General features: G+C 49.8%; 1 protein-coding gene across 1 annotated transcript in view; it reads left to right on the plus strand.

Annotated features, from left to right (window-relative positions):
• Positions 1-5297: 5297 nt before the first annotated feature.
• Positions 5298-14010, plus strand: part of PPP1R16B (protein phosphatase 1 regulatory subunit 16B) — a 64939-nt gene continuing 56226 nt past the window's right edge. The window contains exon 1 of the mRNA XM_049816986.1: positions 5298-5425. The gene's annotated coding sequence lies outside the window, so the exon portion shown is untranslated. The remainder of the gene's footprint in view (positions 5426-14010) is intronic.

The raw sequence follows: 14010 nt of genomic DNA on the forward strand, positions 1-14010 counted from the left end.
TGAGTTGCTGTCACTTTTCAACTCCCTAAGACAACATCTACTGCTAATATGTTAATCCAAGGAGCTTGTGCAGTACCAGAAGTGTGCCATGCTTTTACGTCTTGACTGTAAGTTGTATCTAGCCCATCTTCCCCTCAAAGCTTCTCACAGGCACAGAGACAGTGGGTTAAACCAGCTTATTTCTGACCTTCAAAATTTCCGGCCAGATGCAAAGTTTGCACCTTGAGACAATCTTTCTAATTAATCTTCCTGACCTGCTGTGAAGAAGGTAAGTAACAGGCACTAACTGCCACCTGAGAATTGGAGGAAAGAAACAAGATGCAGAGCTGTGATAACGTAGAAGGTGTTCGGCCCCCAAACCATAGGCAGAAAGAAATGCTGTGCTGTCCAGGCGGTCTTCCCCCAGAAACTGCTGGAGATGGCACCTACCCCACGCATTGCTCTGCTGTAGCGGGAGAGAGGCCACAGTAGGGGACTTTAAGCATTAGAAAAGATGTAGGGATTAATTATGAGATTAAAGCCACTATTACTGAAGGTCTGCTGCTGCTCCGGTGGGCTCTGCTCCGCTGCAGTGTAATGCTCACTTGTCACCGCAGTGTCTGTGCAGAGTTGGGAGGAGGAAACCACCACCAAAGGAATCCTCCCCTCACCTCTCCCCCGAAAGCAAGCCCCCACAGGATTTCATGCCAAGCACTCAAGTGACCCTATGGGCATGCTCCCTTGATGCAAGGGCACTGGGAGCGCCTCTGATGAAAGCTTTCGGTACAGGCATCGTCAGCAAGGTGGGGCGAGAAGTGCCCATTCCTTCAGCCGAAGGCAGAGGATGAGGAGGAGCGCGTAGTTAATAACGGGAATACAGTTTCACACTCAGTGCTGGGCAGGCAGCCAGCTCCTAGCCACAGGGATTTTAACTCGTAACCTTGCAAGCCGTGGATCTTTGTCCACCAGTCTGTAATATTTCTTTCCTATCAAGGCATGAAATCTTCCATAGGTCAACCTGGTCCTGGCTCCTTTTGTGTTTGGAGAGGCTTACTCTCCAAACCTGCTTTTGTGTCTGCAAGTGGTCCTTCTGGGAGAGTCCCGGATGCTAACACTACAGCACAGCTTTGGGTCAGTGCTGCTGCTGGAGCTGGTACTGAACATTTTGCTTGTAGAGAGTTGGCCTTTGTGCCTCCAGAAAAGAGGAGGAATGAGTGGCAGTCTTTGATAAGGGTGAGCTGTACAAATACTGGGGGTTGATCAATTAATCTTTTTTCTTCTTTTGGTATATTTACAAGGTACAAACTGCCATGGGCACTATCTCATGTCTTAATTTTTCTGTAGTGGTGAGGATACACTTGGATGACTTGTTGGACTGTTGGGAAGTCATTGTGCCTGTTTACTGGCTCATGCCCAGTTTGACCTAGGCTTTCCTGGCACAGATGGTGTAACGGTCCTCAAGGTCAGGGCCCCTCCTGCCACCCTTTGCAAAGTTGTTTTTTACTGATTTGATGTTCAAGAATGAAAGGTGAGTTACTTTTGACTTCTCTTGCTACAGCACTTTTTTGTTCTGCTGTACCACATCGGAGCCAGATCTGTGCACCCTCTCTTTATGCCTCCTGGTTTATTCTTCACTTAATCTTTGATTTCCTCTCACAGCCTTCTCCTGAAATCAGCATGAATATCCCACATCTAGCCCTCTCTCTTTTTTAGTCTCACATTTCTGCTGTTGTTTCAGCTTTCCCTTGGTGTCCTCCTGTGTCTTCTCTTCTCTTACCGATTTCAGCACTTTCCAAGTCCTTGAATCTGTTGTTTATTTTCTTGTTGTTTGGGGTTTTTTTACAAGCAATAACCAATGCCAGTGGTTTTGCTCATGTATCTCTCTAAGATAGTGTTTTACCACTGGCAGCTCCCCAGTTTGAGCATCGTTTCCTTTTCTTGTCCCTCCTTACTTCCTTCTAGACAACCCCCACCCCACAGCTGAATCGCTTCTCCCCTGCCAGCACCTCGTGGTTCCCCTTGCGCTGCACCACTGATTTCCTCCCACTGTCCGTTCAAAACCTCATGCCCTCGCTATTAAGACTGTGAGATTGCCCATTTCCTTCTGGTCCCCCATCTCCATCTCTCCCACCCTCATCTCCCTCAGCCTGCCAGGGCTTTCTGTGCCTCCCCTGCCCAGCTGGCTTTGCCTCCTGCGCCGGGCAAGCCCCAATGTTCAAAGCAGCCCGTGTTCACTGACCGTCACCAACTTCTGCCTTCACTTCTTGTCTCATGGCTTGTTTTTCTTCTCCCCAGTCCTTGCTGTGCTGCCAGATGTTGCTCATGAGCATTACTCAGTGGTGCTGGGACACCGGAGTGTAGGTTGTGCCTCTGTTTTGCGGGGGCTCGTGCCTGTTCGCAGTAGCTTTAAGAACGGACAAGGTCTACTGGCTTACCATCAGCCTTGCTTCTTAGTAGCAGCAACTCTTAGCTGGAATAAAATACATCAGGAGACCTTGAAAGTTCATGAAAAGAAAACTTTGCCAGGGAATTAAAATTGTAGAGATGGAAGTGTAAATTGGAGAGGGGGGAAAAGTGGGGCAGCACCTTCAGCTCGTGCGTGGGGCCGCTGGCACAGCTCCTCCTACGGCACTCGGCTCCTGCTACAGCCTACCTACGCTCAGCCGGTTTCTGTTTTGACAAGCTGTCACCACGCGAGCGTACAATGAAGCAGCAATCACGAGCACACGTGCACTGTATGCCTGCAGAACAAGGACGTGATTTTTAGTGTCCCCTCGCTTCTACATTTTTTAACTCCCAGCACAGCCCAAGACTGGCAGCTCCTTCTGTGTGTCCAAGTTATGGGGTCTGCCCAGTGTCCTTCAATCACTGCAGCTTTCTACCTGTTTTTTTTAATCCAGAAGACTCAATCAGTTGCCAGTACCTACTCTGATGGCTGAGTAACTTATGTATTATAAAAGCACAAGAGAAAAATTCTGTTCTTAGACCTGGGTGAAATCTTTCCAGCAAATACTAATTTGCTAAAGAAAGGAATCTGAGGGACCAAAACTACCTGTGAAATCGGATTGAACACTGGATGAGGAAGGAGACGCTAAGAACTGGGTCTTTGAAAATGCTGGATGTTTTAGTAGTGCTTTTTATGAAACCTTACTTTTGAAATATCCTTTTTCTTAACCTAGATCTTTGTAATATTTTTAATTTGTACCCCCACCAAAAAAAAAAAAAAAAAAAAGAAAACTTGATGCAATAAATTTTGACTGTATTAGAAAACAAACAAATTGTATTTCTATTCTAGCTCCAAATCTTTGTATTGGCAACTGAAGGAAGAGCTTTGATTTCCCAGCAAAAATGAGGATGATGTGGATGCCTGCGGGCTCTCTCTGATGTGCTCAGCCCTCCCTCTGCCCTGGAGATCTGCACCTTCTCCATTCCTTGGCTCCGGGCACCACAAGAGCCTGCTGACGTGGTAGCTGTCCTTATCTTCACAATCGCAATGCTCATACCCAAATTTGAACAGAAAATGAGTCGTCTTTTTTTTTTTTTTTTTTGATCCTCTAACTGTTAACATGCATTTCAGCTCTTTACGCTGACTCACTGGTCTGGCGCGGAGCCAGTTTATTTATGTGACTCCCCCCATCATTACCATACGTGCCTCAGAAAGCAGCTGTGCTTACAACACATTTTAAATAAACAGACAACTGAATTATGGACTTCAGAGACTGGTCCAAAGTTGCTCAGCTCTCCAGTGCCCTGAGCGAAGGCTCCGGCTGCCAGACTCACGCTTTGGAAAGCCTTCTCCACCCTGCACAGCCCAGGGCTGCCAAGGTCTCTGGCTGGTGAGGATCTAAGTGCAGTCCTAGATCTGTAACTAAACTTCAGCTTGGCTGAAAGTTTTCCCATGCCTCCCATCCTGCACCCACAGCTCGGTGGATCCAGTGAGGAGGAGGACATGGATGTACTTTCTTCTTATCAACTTTGTTTTCCAGATTTTTGTATGTACAAATGCAGCAACATGACAAGTTTGCACAGTTAAGGCACGTCTCCATGTGTCACTTGGGCTCTTAAAACACGGTTCTGCCATGTTGCAGCAGTAATGTGTGAATTCTGGACAGAGTTCCCAGACACTCGTCAGAACAAACTCCCACCTTAATCAGACTTTCACACTCCGGATGCACTCTTACACTCATGTACAATTGCAAAGATCCAGGTTTACTACCCATAAACACTTTCCAACATGTTGTCCTGTTCAAAGGAGCGAGTCGCATTTCAAACCAAAAGGCATTTGTTGAGCTAGAACGTTTTAATGAAACCCCACAGCTCGATGGTTAGAGCTGTCTCCCCGTCGATCTGTTAAGTCTGGGCGGAGGCCCTTTCTCAAGGAGAAATAGGGCTGATGGTGATTAATCCTCCGAACCTTCTGAAACCTATTTCGCCCCAGAAAAGGCAACCGGTCCCAGACACAATATCTGACAGCAGCATGAGGAATCCTCTCTGCTCCGCTCCCAGCCCATGCAGGGGTGAGCGTGGGCTCCCGAGGGCCACTCCCTGGCCCAGGAGGCTTCTTGGCTTCTCTCCCAGCTCCGGTGACTGGCTTTGACTCCTGGCAAAGGCTCTTATCTGCCTGCCTTTGTCCCTCTCTAAAACGGGCATGAGGCATACTTCAGGAATGGCATTTGTTTTCAGCATCAGGCACTGTGCTTTAAAAGCCCGACGTGAACGTTGCATTGCGTTGGGGGTGGCTTTTGGTCTCTCCTAAAAAATGCTCTGGGACCCTGTCCCTAGCATCAGCCGGCTCCGTGGCAAACAGGAACCCGCTGCCGGGCTCGGCTATTTACGCCGAAAAAAGGCCAAAACGGTTTCTGACCCGGATATCCTCCCCAGACCTTCCAACTTGAGCGCAGGCAGCAGCACCCCGCACCTTGCGCCCAGCCAGAAGCCAGGGCAAATCTTCTCGGCAGCCTCGGGAAGGCCGAGGCGCGGCTGCAACCTTCCCCCAAAACCTGAAGACCTTTTTAAAAAATATTTCTTTCTTTCTTTTAATTACACCCCCACCCCCAGCCCCACCCGCCCAAATGCCGACCAGCCCTCGTTTCCCAAGGGCCCTCCCCGCACCCCGGGAGGCAGGACGCTCCGCGCAAGCCGCTCTTGCCACATCCCCGGGGATGCTCCCCGGCTCCGCTCCGCTCCGCGCCTTCCACCTGCCGGGCCGGGCCGGGCCGGGCCGGGCCGGGCGGAGGGGCGGGCCGGATCCGCGCCCCCTCCGCGGCCGCGCCCCCCTCCGCGGCCCCACCTCGGGGGGGCGCGGAGCGGCGGCCGCAGCCGGAGCCGGAGGCGGGCGGGGGCCGGGGCTGCGCGGCGCCGCTGCCTGCCTGCCTGCCTGCCCGCCTGCCTGCCTGCCTGCCCACCTGCCCGGCCGGGCCCGCTGCGCCGCGTGGAGCTGCCACGGGTGAGTGCGGGTCCGGGGACGCGGCAGCGCGGGGAGCGGAGCGGGGCCGGGCCGGGCCGGGCCGGCGGCCGCCGCCGCCGCCGAGCGGGATGCTGCGGGCGCGGCGCTGGGGCTCCCTCGCTGTCCCTCCCCCGGGGAGCGGGGTGTCCGTCCGGGTGTCCGTCCGGGTGTCCCCGCCCCGCCCCGGGCGCTGCCAGGGCCGCGGAGGAGCGGTCGGCGGGCGCGGAGCGCGGTCCCCGCCGCGGCCAGGGCAGCGGCTGCAATCACGCCGCGGAGTTTCGGTAACTCCAGCCCTGTGCAATCCTAGACCGGGCTGGCGGGAGTCACTTAAATAATGCAGTCCGCTGCCTTCCCCGGGTAGCGCCAGGCACCCGGCTAATCCCTCGGTAAATTTGGCTAACCTTACCTTTGGCCGCACCTAATGCTGAGGGCGCGATTGCCACTTTAAGGCAGTTTTGACTCCATTGAACGCTTGGCGTTGGTGTTTAAGTACACGTTTGTACCGTGGGTCTTCGTGCAAAAGCCGAGGCACTGAAGATGTGAATTTCTTGTGTTTGCTCGTGAATGGGTTTTCCTTATTGTATTTAGAAATCCTCTCCCTTTTGGCATGATTGGGGTGTGGAAGAAATATACTGGAAGGAAGTAGCATAAATATAAGCAACTGTAAGTCCTGAAATGGCATCAGGATTGCAAGGACTGGTTTCTGTGCGAGACGAAGGTCTTTCTCAGACAGTCTCCTTCAGAGGCTGGCACACCAGGTGAACTTCAGCCTGAACTTCAGCCCCTTCTCCAGCTCAGGGGTCTGAGGCGTCAGTGGTGGTAGAGATGCTTTCTGTTGACAAGCCTACAAGTTCACGTTTATGTCTTTGCTTACTTATCATGAAAAGGTCTTTTCTACACCGTGATAACTGCTCGAGGAGGAGGATGCTTTAAGCTGTAACGGAGTCGCAGAGAAAAGTGGCTTCTCACAAATTGTCAAGGAAAGCAGAGGGCTTGCAAACCTGGGGGGGGGGGGGGGGGGGGGGGAGAAAAAACCCCAAACCGTCTCTGTTTGGGCCCTCCTGTGTTCCCTATCAAATGCTCAGGGAACCTCTGGAGAAGCAGCTGCCTAAGCTGCCCTAGCTTTCACCTTGACCCAGCCTGCCTTGACCCGGGTGCCCTGAGCCCTGCTGTTACTGTTAAGTGCTTTTTCACAGATGGAAGGGCCAAGCGCTGTTATGGCAGAAAGGGTTTTTCTGGCTGGAACTGAATTTAGTCTGGAAGGGGGATCGTGTTCGTTGTGAAAGACGTAATGTATTAAATCCTGAATGTGAAGAATACTTTTTTTGTTTATTTTTTTCCCTTCCTTGTTTAATCTCTACACTATGGGTTGGACTAAAAACTGTGGATGACATTGAAAATACTCTTATTACATTAGTGTTATGGGTTTTGCTTCATGTCCTGAGACCTCTCATGAAGTTGAAAAAAAAACCAAACCCAAACCACTTATTTTCCTTCTGACTGGAAAACATAAGTGACTATTTCATAAGAAAAATAAGGTTTAAAGTGTTGAACTTCAGATATCTGTGCTGGATGTGATGAAATGCTGAGATACGATGTCTTCTTTTTGCCATCGAGACCACGTGTCCAGGCTGCCCATTTCTAACAATGTCTTCTTGTTGCGTCCGTCATTGCAGGAAAAATGACTCTGTGTGAGTGTGCTGGTACCAATTGTACCGGCTCCTTGGTGCTTCTGCAGCCACTTTGTTGGAACCTTATTTTCCCTTGGTTTAATAATTTATAAAATGCCTGTTGCCTGTAGGCACATTTCATCCAGTAAGAAGAAAAACATCAACCAGTGTTTACTAGTTATGGAGCCTGAGGTTGACAAATAATGAAGCTTTTGTGGATGAGGGGATGTCTCATTTTTATCTTATATAAACTTGGGAAAATGCAGGGTTTGTGCTAAAAGTCTTCTGGGGATGTTACTCCTTTCTTATCCCCATCCTTAGAAACATTTCTTGCCTGCAGGTGATGAAGTGGGTTTTGACTGTGACCTTCCTTAACCTGTTTTTGGGTCTGCTGCTTCTTTTTGCTTTTACCAATGCCTGACTCAAGTTTCGCAGCTCTTGGGTAAAGTAAGATAGCAAAATCAGGTCCTACATCTTCACAGGCTTAGCTTCTTTGGCAAGAAATAGCTCAGTCTCTTTTTGGGCAATAAATTGCCCTCTCAAATCCTCTGCCAGATACTTATGAACCACTATCATTAACAGCATTTTGAATCACTCATTGAGCTGGAGGGGGAAAATTGGCCTGCAGTTCATCTTGTCTCCTTTGAAACTGCTAAATGATGATTCAGTGACCTTAGTGGGCAAATTATATCACCAGCTAATTGGCCTAAGAAGAAAAACTTGCCTGATATCAAACAAACTGGCTGCTGTTCCTCTTCATCCTGAAACCCTCTGCTGCCCCAGGTCATACCTCCAGTTTCAAATACTTACGGGGTTTTGAGGCACTGGAAAGGGGATGTAGTGAACTCTTTCTGTTGGCCATACCTGTGCGTGGTATCGACTCCACCTCCAAACAGGTTTTGAAGGTATTGTCCCTTAAAGTATAAAAATCTTAACATTTCAAGCTTGTCTTCCCCTGTGGACAGTCCTCTCCTTTTCCTCCTCGGAGGGTGAAACTGCTCATTGGGGTGTAATGTTTTTGGAGAACTTGGCTCTGCCGGGGATCCCAGCAGAGCTGAATTTAGGAGGGAGGCAAAAGCATGATGCAGGGACCCCGCTCATCACCTTGCCGTCCCTGTCCCTGCTTTGGCAAAGCCGTTTTCAGGAGCGACGTGCCTCTCCCCAGCCGTGCCTGGCAGCTTCGTGGCCTGTGGCTAGGAACGCGGGTCAGGATTAGCCCCTGCGTGGGCAATGAAACGTGCTGTTCGGCTGGTCGGGGCCGGGGAGAGCGGGACGGTGCGCTCTGCTGGCGCTAATGGTCAGCCTGACCTCGCTGCTTGTTTGCTTGTTGAAAGTAGTTCAGGGCTGGCAGCTTCTCTGCAAGGAGGGCTGTGATTGCAGGCGAGCGCTGGTGTAGAAGCATCCAGGCTCTGCACATTCAGCCCTCCTTGCTTAAAGAGCTACAGGGGTGAGCTGGTATGTGTGAAAGGGGTCAGCTGTTGGCTTTTTGCAAGGCTGTTAGTCGAGTTACACCACCTCCTAGGATGGCCTTGCCAGCTGGCTCATCCTTTAGGGAAGTTTAAAGAGGCTTATCGCAATCTTCCTAGAAATCTGTCGTCTTCTATTAATCTACTTGTCTCTCTTCGTCTCCCTTCCACGTGCTCCCTTGCTCATTCATCTCAACGGCACCATTCTGCCTGCGCTGCTGCCGGTCAACACCAGCTGTGCCGCTTGCCAAAGTCTTGTTTAGGGCACGTTCATTTGTTGACCGTCACTTTTTGCTGTCCAACGTGGTTTTTCTTTATATAGATAGATAGATAGATACTATATTTTTAAAAATTGTTTTTGGAAGGTGACACTCCTGAAAGGACAGCAGAGCCCAGGTGCTTTGCTGGTTAGGGTGGAGGTGCTGGAGAGTCACGGTACCCAGGAGCAGTCAGACTCCAGCTCTGAGTAAGCCAAAGCCCACTCCTAAGCCAGGTCCGGCTTGGCGGCAGGCTCAGTGTGAAGCACAGCTTGCCTTGCTCCTGGCAGCAGTGTAAGGGACTGGTAATTGTGGGTACGAATCACTGGCTGCTTGCACCTTCCCCTCTGAAATCAGGATAGTTCCCGCTTCAGGGGGTAGCACTGCACTTGGCTTGAGCAAACAGCACAGACGAAGGGCAGCGGAAAAAACTGTCGGGCTTTGGGAGGTGAGAGGAATGAGTGCTACACCCAGAGTCTCACGGCAAAGCAGGAAAGGGTTCGTCAGCGAGAACTGATGATACTGGACTGAGTCTGGACTTGGTGGCACCCCTCGCCACCTCTGCTAGCTGGGGAAAATGTTACTTTCAGAGTACTGTGATTCTGTCCTGATGGACCTTTTCCTTGCAGGTCTTACAGAAGCGTGTCGATACTGGGTTTAACAGCCACGTAGGCACCAAGGGAAAAAAATATGAATAGCTTGAGGAAGGCTAAGCCTTAATACCCATACAATGCAAACAAATGGCATATCATTTGACGTGGATTAGGTGAGCTGAGAGATCTCTGGCTCCAGGGGCCCAGACAGGAAATGCAAAGCCTTTGACAAAGGTGGCTTGGCCATCCCTGCTTCCAGAGACAGCATCTGCGTGCTGATGCAGGTAGCAGTACTGCTGGGAGCTGCCTATCTGCCTCTCCCCTCGACTTTCACAGGGATGCACTTTCTCCTGCACGACACATTGTTTGCTATCCTTGAATGTTGCTAGCTGGCAGGAAAGAGATCAGTGTGTTTTTTTCCAGAATAGTCAGCTGATTTCATCCCATGGGAAGTGGTTGAAAAGCAGGAGACAGGTGGGTTGGCATTCCTGCTTCGTAGCCTTCCATAATTCCAGCAGAAGGATAAACCGAGAAGTGCGGTTGCTGGGTACTTTTCTATGTTTGCATTTCAAAGAGCTTGATAGGCTGTGATTAATGAGGCTAAATGGAAGCTTGGTAAATGGTAAATTCAAATGAACCTCAAATAAAAACATTATAAGGAGGTTTTTGGTTGCGCGTGAAGTGCAGATTGGGGGTTTCATCTAGTGCTGTTTGGTGTGTGGTTGGCAGAGCGTGTTGCGTGGTCTGTGCCCCTGCCGAGGTGCGTTCCCGTGTGCCTGCTGCAGGAACAGCTGCTGTGCAGCAGGTCCTGCCCAAGCAGTGTCCGTGCAGACCCTCCTGCAGGCGGTTGCTTCATTCCTGGTTTAGATTAATGTTTCCAAATTTGGACTGTCAAATCTGCATCCTGGAACCCCTGTGTCCCCATATCCAGGCCCTAATTAAGGATGCTCTAAAAGCAGTGGGCCAGCTACCATGGCCTTGCAGATCAGAACCATTGGCCTAATCTATTTTTAAAGTGAAATAAAGTAGAAGAAGGTACTGCCACTCTAGAATAAGAACCCACCTGGGGAGTTAACCCAGAATAGTTGTTCTGCTTTGAATTTGCACCCTATCTCACTTCAAAATAACTTTCCTTTCCATATATGCAAGCTCTGTAAGCACAGAATACAGGGCATGACTTAAACAAGATCACCCAAGAGAGCTAGGGAAACATCTTATTTTTCGTGAGGTCTTCTCTGCATCACCTCCCTGCAATCTGCACTTGCTCCTTAACCTTAGGCATCCTTTTCTGTAATAACTCTGCCCCGTGTCTTGCTCGATCCCCTGCAGAGATCTGCACTCCTTTCCCACTGCCACCTCTGTGGTTTGCTGTAGCACCCTGACCGCCAGCCTCCCACAGCCGCCTCTGCTCTCCTCCCCTGTCCTGTCTGGCTTTTGTGCTGGTCGCACACAGTGAAATGAGCATCCGGAGTGTTCCTCTCCCCAGAGGTCCACAGCGAGATTGCACAAAAGTCTTTTCTGAGGCTGGATGGGACCTTATCACCTTTCTCGGTGAGTCAGTGTGAGCGCTAGGTAAGAGGCGGCGTCTGAGCTGGGGCTGATAACCTGAGCTGGTCGTAAGTGACAGGCGTAAATTATTTGCAACAGCCGACCTAGGCGCTGCTCTCGTGCTGCTCTCATCTTGCGTTGGCTGGGAGGAGGAGTGGGGATATTTGCATGATGTTTTGAGTTGTGCTGAGACACTCTGCTGTTACACTGCTCCTTTGGATTTGTCAAGCTCAAGTTAAATGTATATAATTCTAACATCTCATGATTCTTTGGGCGCTGACTCATGTTTTTTTGGCCTGAATGAATCATAGCTCTTGAACTCCATTGCTAAATTCATTATGCAACAATTACAGGGTTGGAAATGCCACCTTAAGTGCACACAAACAAGCTGGCAGCAATTTCCCCCTCCTTTTCTCTTACCCTGTGTTGCCAAGAGACCTCCCTTGTGAGTTTGCTCGTTAGCTCTCGCCTCTGCTCTGTAGGTGAGGGGCTGCTCGGCACGCTACCTATGTCTTGATGCTTTGCTCTTGAGCTGGAAGGGGCAGGAGTGGCAGGTTGGTTATTTCTGGAAGAGAAGAGAGGGGACAGCATAGGAGGGGAAGGCTGGAGATGCGCAGCTTCGCTCTTCGTTGCTGGTTACCTGAACTTTGTCCCAACTGCTCCATCTGACATTATGGCATAGTCACGGCATCTCTAATGATCTGTATGGGAAAACCCCAAGTATGAGGCGTTGCTTTACAGTGGCTCCATGTGGCAATATTGGATGTTGGCAGCATTTCTGCTTGATTACTTGCTCAACAACTCAAAAGTCAAATACCCGCATGAGGAGAAAGGCCAAGGAAAGCGTGAGCCCCGTGCTGGCTGTGAAGTGTCCAGTAATATCTACCATCATTTTCTCTACTTTATGGTGCTAAGCTGAGATTTGGGGATTTGTGTAGGACTTGGCCTTTTATTCCCGAGTTCTTGAGTAAGAGTTCATCTGGTGTGTGAAATTAAGAGGGGCTTTGTACTGGGTGGGCTTCGCTTGCTGACTTGCTTAACCCACCAAAGCAGCTGGCGGGAGCTGTGCTGTAGATGTGTCAGTGGGATGCAGAAGGGCCATCTCCACCATCTGCAGGATTAGATCAGATTTCCAGCTTTAAGATGCCCCTGCTACCTGAATTTGACTTGCACTACCCGAACACTGATTTTTCTGCCATCCAAATAAAACTGCTTCTCAGAACAAATATTCAGGTGAGGTACACACCAAATGGCAGGGTGGGTACCTGTGCCTGGGAAGCTCTCCAGAAAGTCTCCCTTAAGAGCAGCCATTCTTCCCAGCTGAGTTCTGGCCCTTAAATCTCAGTATCTTTGGGAAGAGTCTCTCCCCTGGGCAGGTCTGCCTGTTTGCACATCCAGGCATGGCTACACGTGGAGACAACAGAGAAGGATGGCTAAACCTTGTGCTCGTGGAGGGACGAGGTTCTCCTTGCTCTGTGGCAGCAGAGCCCTAGTGCTTGTAATCCCAGAAATGGCAGAAGCAAAGTAAGAACTAGACTGACGAGGAGGAGAGCAGTACCAGCAATTCTGGTACCGTGTTCATAGTCAAGTTAAGCTAAAGTATCCAAACACATATTTTCAAACTAAGCAGTGGTAAATATTTGATGAAACTGAATGTCAGAGCAACTGTATTGTCAGAGCAGCAAGTCAAGCCAATGTACCATCTCTGACTGTGGCCAAGAGTAGGTGCAGAAAACGTAGAAAGTAGGGCATGTATGATGATGTGCGGGTTGATAACTGCGCCTAAAAATAAGGTACTTTAGAAGCATAAAATCTGCCTCGCAAGCAAGGCAGTGGCAAGCTGCTCTGAGTGTCTGATTTAAGACTGAAACTGGTGATGTTGGCACTGCAGAAAGCTGTACTAACATTTTGTTAGCGTCTGGCTAGCAAAACATTTTGTTTCAGTGTGATGGTTTGCATCTAAGATAAGGCAAGTTACTCTGGAGCTGTGCTCGGGCAGAGGTGGAAGCGAGAGGCAGTGGTGGGGCTGTTGGCGGAGATGCTTTTCCTCAGCCAAGGCCTGCCAGCAGCAGCCTACTTCCCATGCAGGATTTCTGCTGATCTGCATTTTAAGGAGCTTTTGTCCTCTTGAAGTATTATGGTTCAACTTTCTAGAAGATGCCTTATAATATTTCTGCAGGCTTCAAGGGAAAGCAGTCTTGATTGCCCTGCGGTAACAGTATCTGGTGGCACTGATCTTTGCTGCCATTGCAAATGGGCCGATACTGTGGTACCCTATAGCAGCAACTATAGAATGGTGCTTGTCGGCATGCTGCAGGGAAGCCTGACCCACTGTGCTGGAGGTCTGTTAGTGTTGGATCAGCAGCCTCAGGGCCCCCTTTTCTTGCATGCTGGTGGCTGACCTTGACCTGCAAAGGCTAGGTGGACAGGAGGATGAATTTTCTGGAGTGGAGGGGTGACATCTGCATGGTTTAGCAGTGGAATAAGTAAGTCATTGCAGAGTTCACCAAGGTGTAAGGGTTGTGCCTTAGACAACAAATCCAGATGTTTGAGCCGTATGGAGCAAAACATCCCACGCTGCAGCATGGAAAATTCATTTTTCCCAAAACCTCACCTCTTTACTCTCCCAGAATTGCCTGCGGGCACCCTGCTGTTGTCCCTGCACAGCAGAGGCAGGTGGGCAACACCATCCTAAGTAGGCGTATGGGCTCCCTGATGGATTCAGGATGGGTCAGAGGGCACCTTTTTTGTGTTATTTGGTTAAGATCTTTTGAGGATTATTGGAATGGTCATAGATATGCTCAATAGTGTCTGTAAGCATAAGAGTTGAAAGCATTTTGTTAGCAGTAATTAAATACAACAGCTATTTTAAAAGGGTAAATCGGCTTGTTGGAAAGAGCATCCTCTCTTAAACCTCCCCCAAAATCAATATTCCTCCTGTCAGGTGTGTAGCAAATACTTTCAAATCCTGCCAGTCATATCCAAGCCCACCACAAAGCACGGCATCATCCTGACAGCAGTGCTTCTTAACCAGTCTCTCAAAACCTCTCT

The sequence above is a fragment of the Accipiter gentilis genome, chromosome 14 (assembly GCF_929443795.1).
Source record: "Accipiter gentilis chromosome 14, bAccGen1.1, whole genome shotgun sequence".
In the NCBI taxonomy this organism is placed as follows: Eukaryota; Metazoa; Chordata; class Aves; order Accipitriformes; family Accipitridae; genus Astur; species Astur gentilis.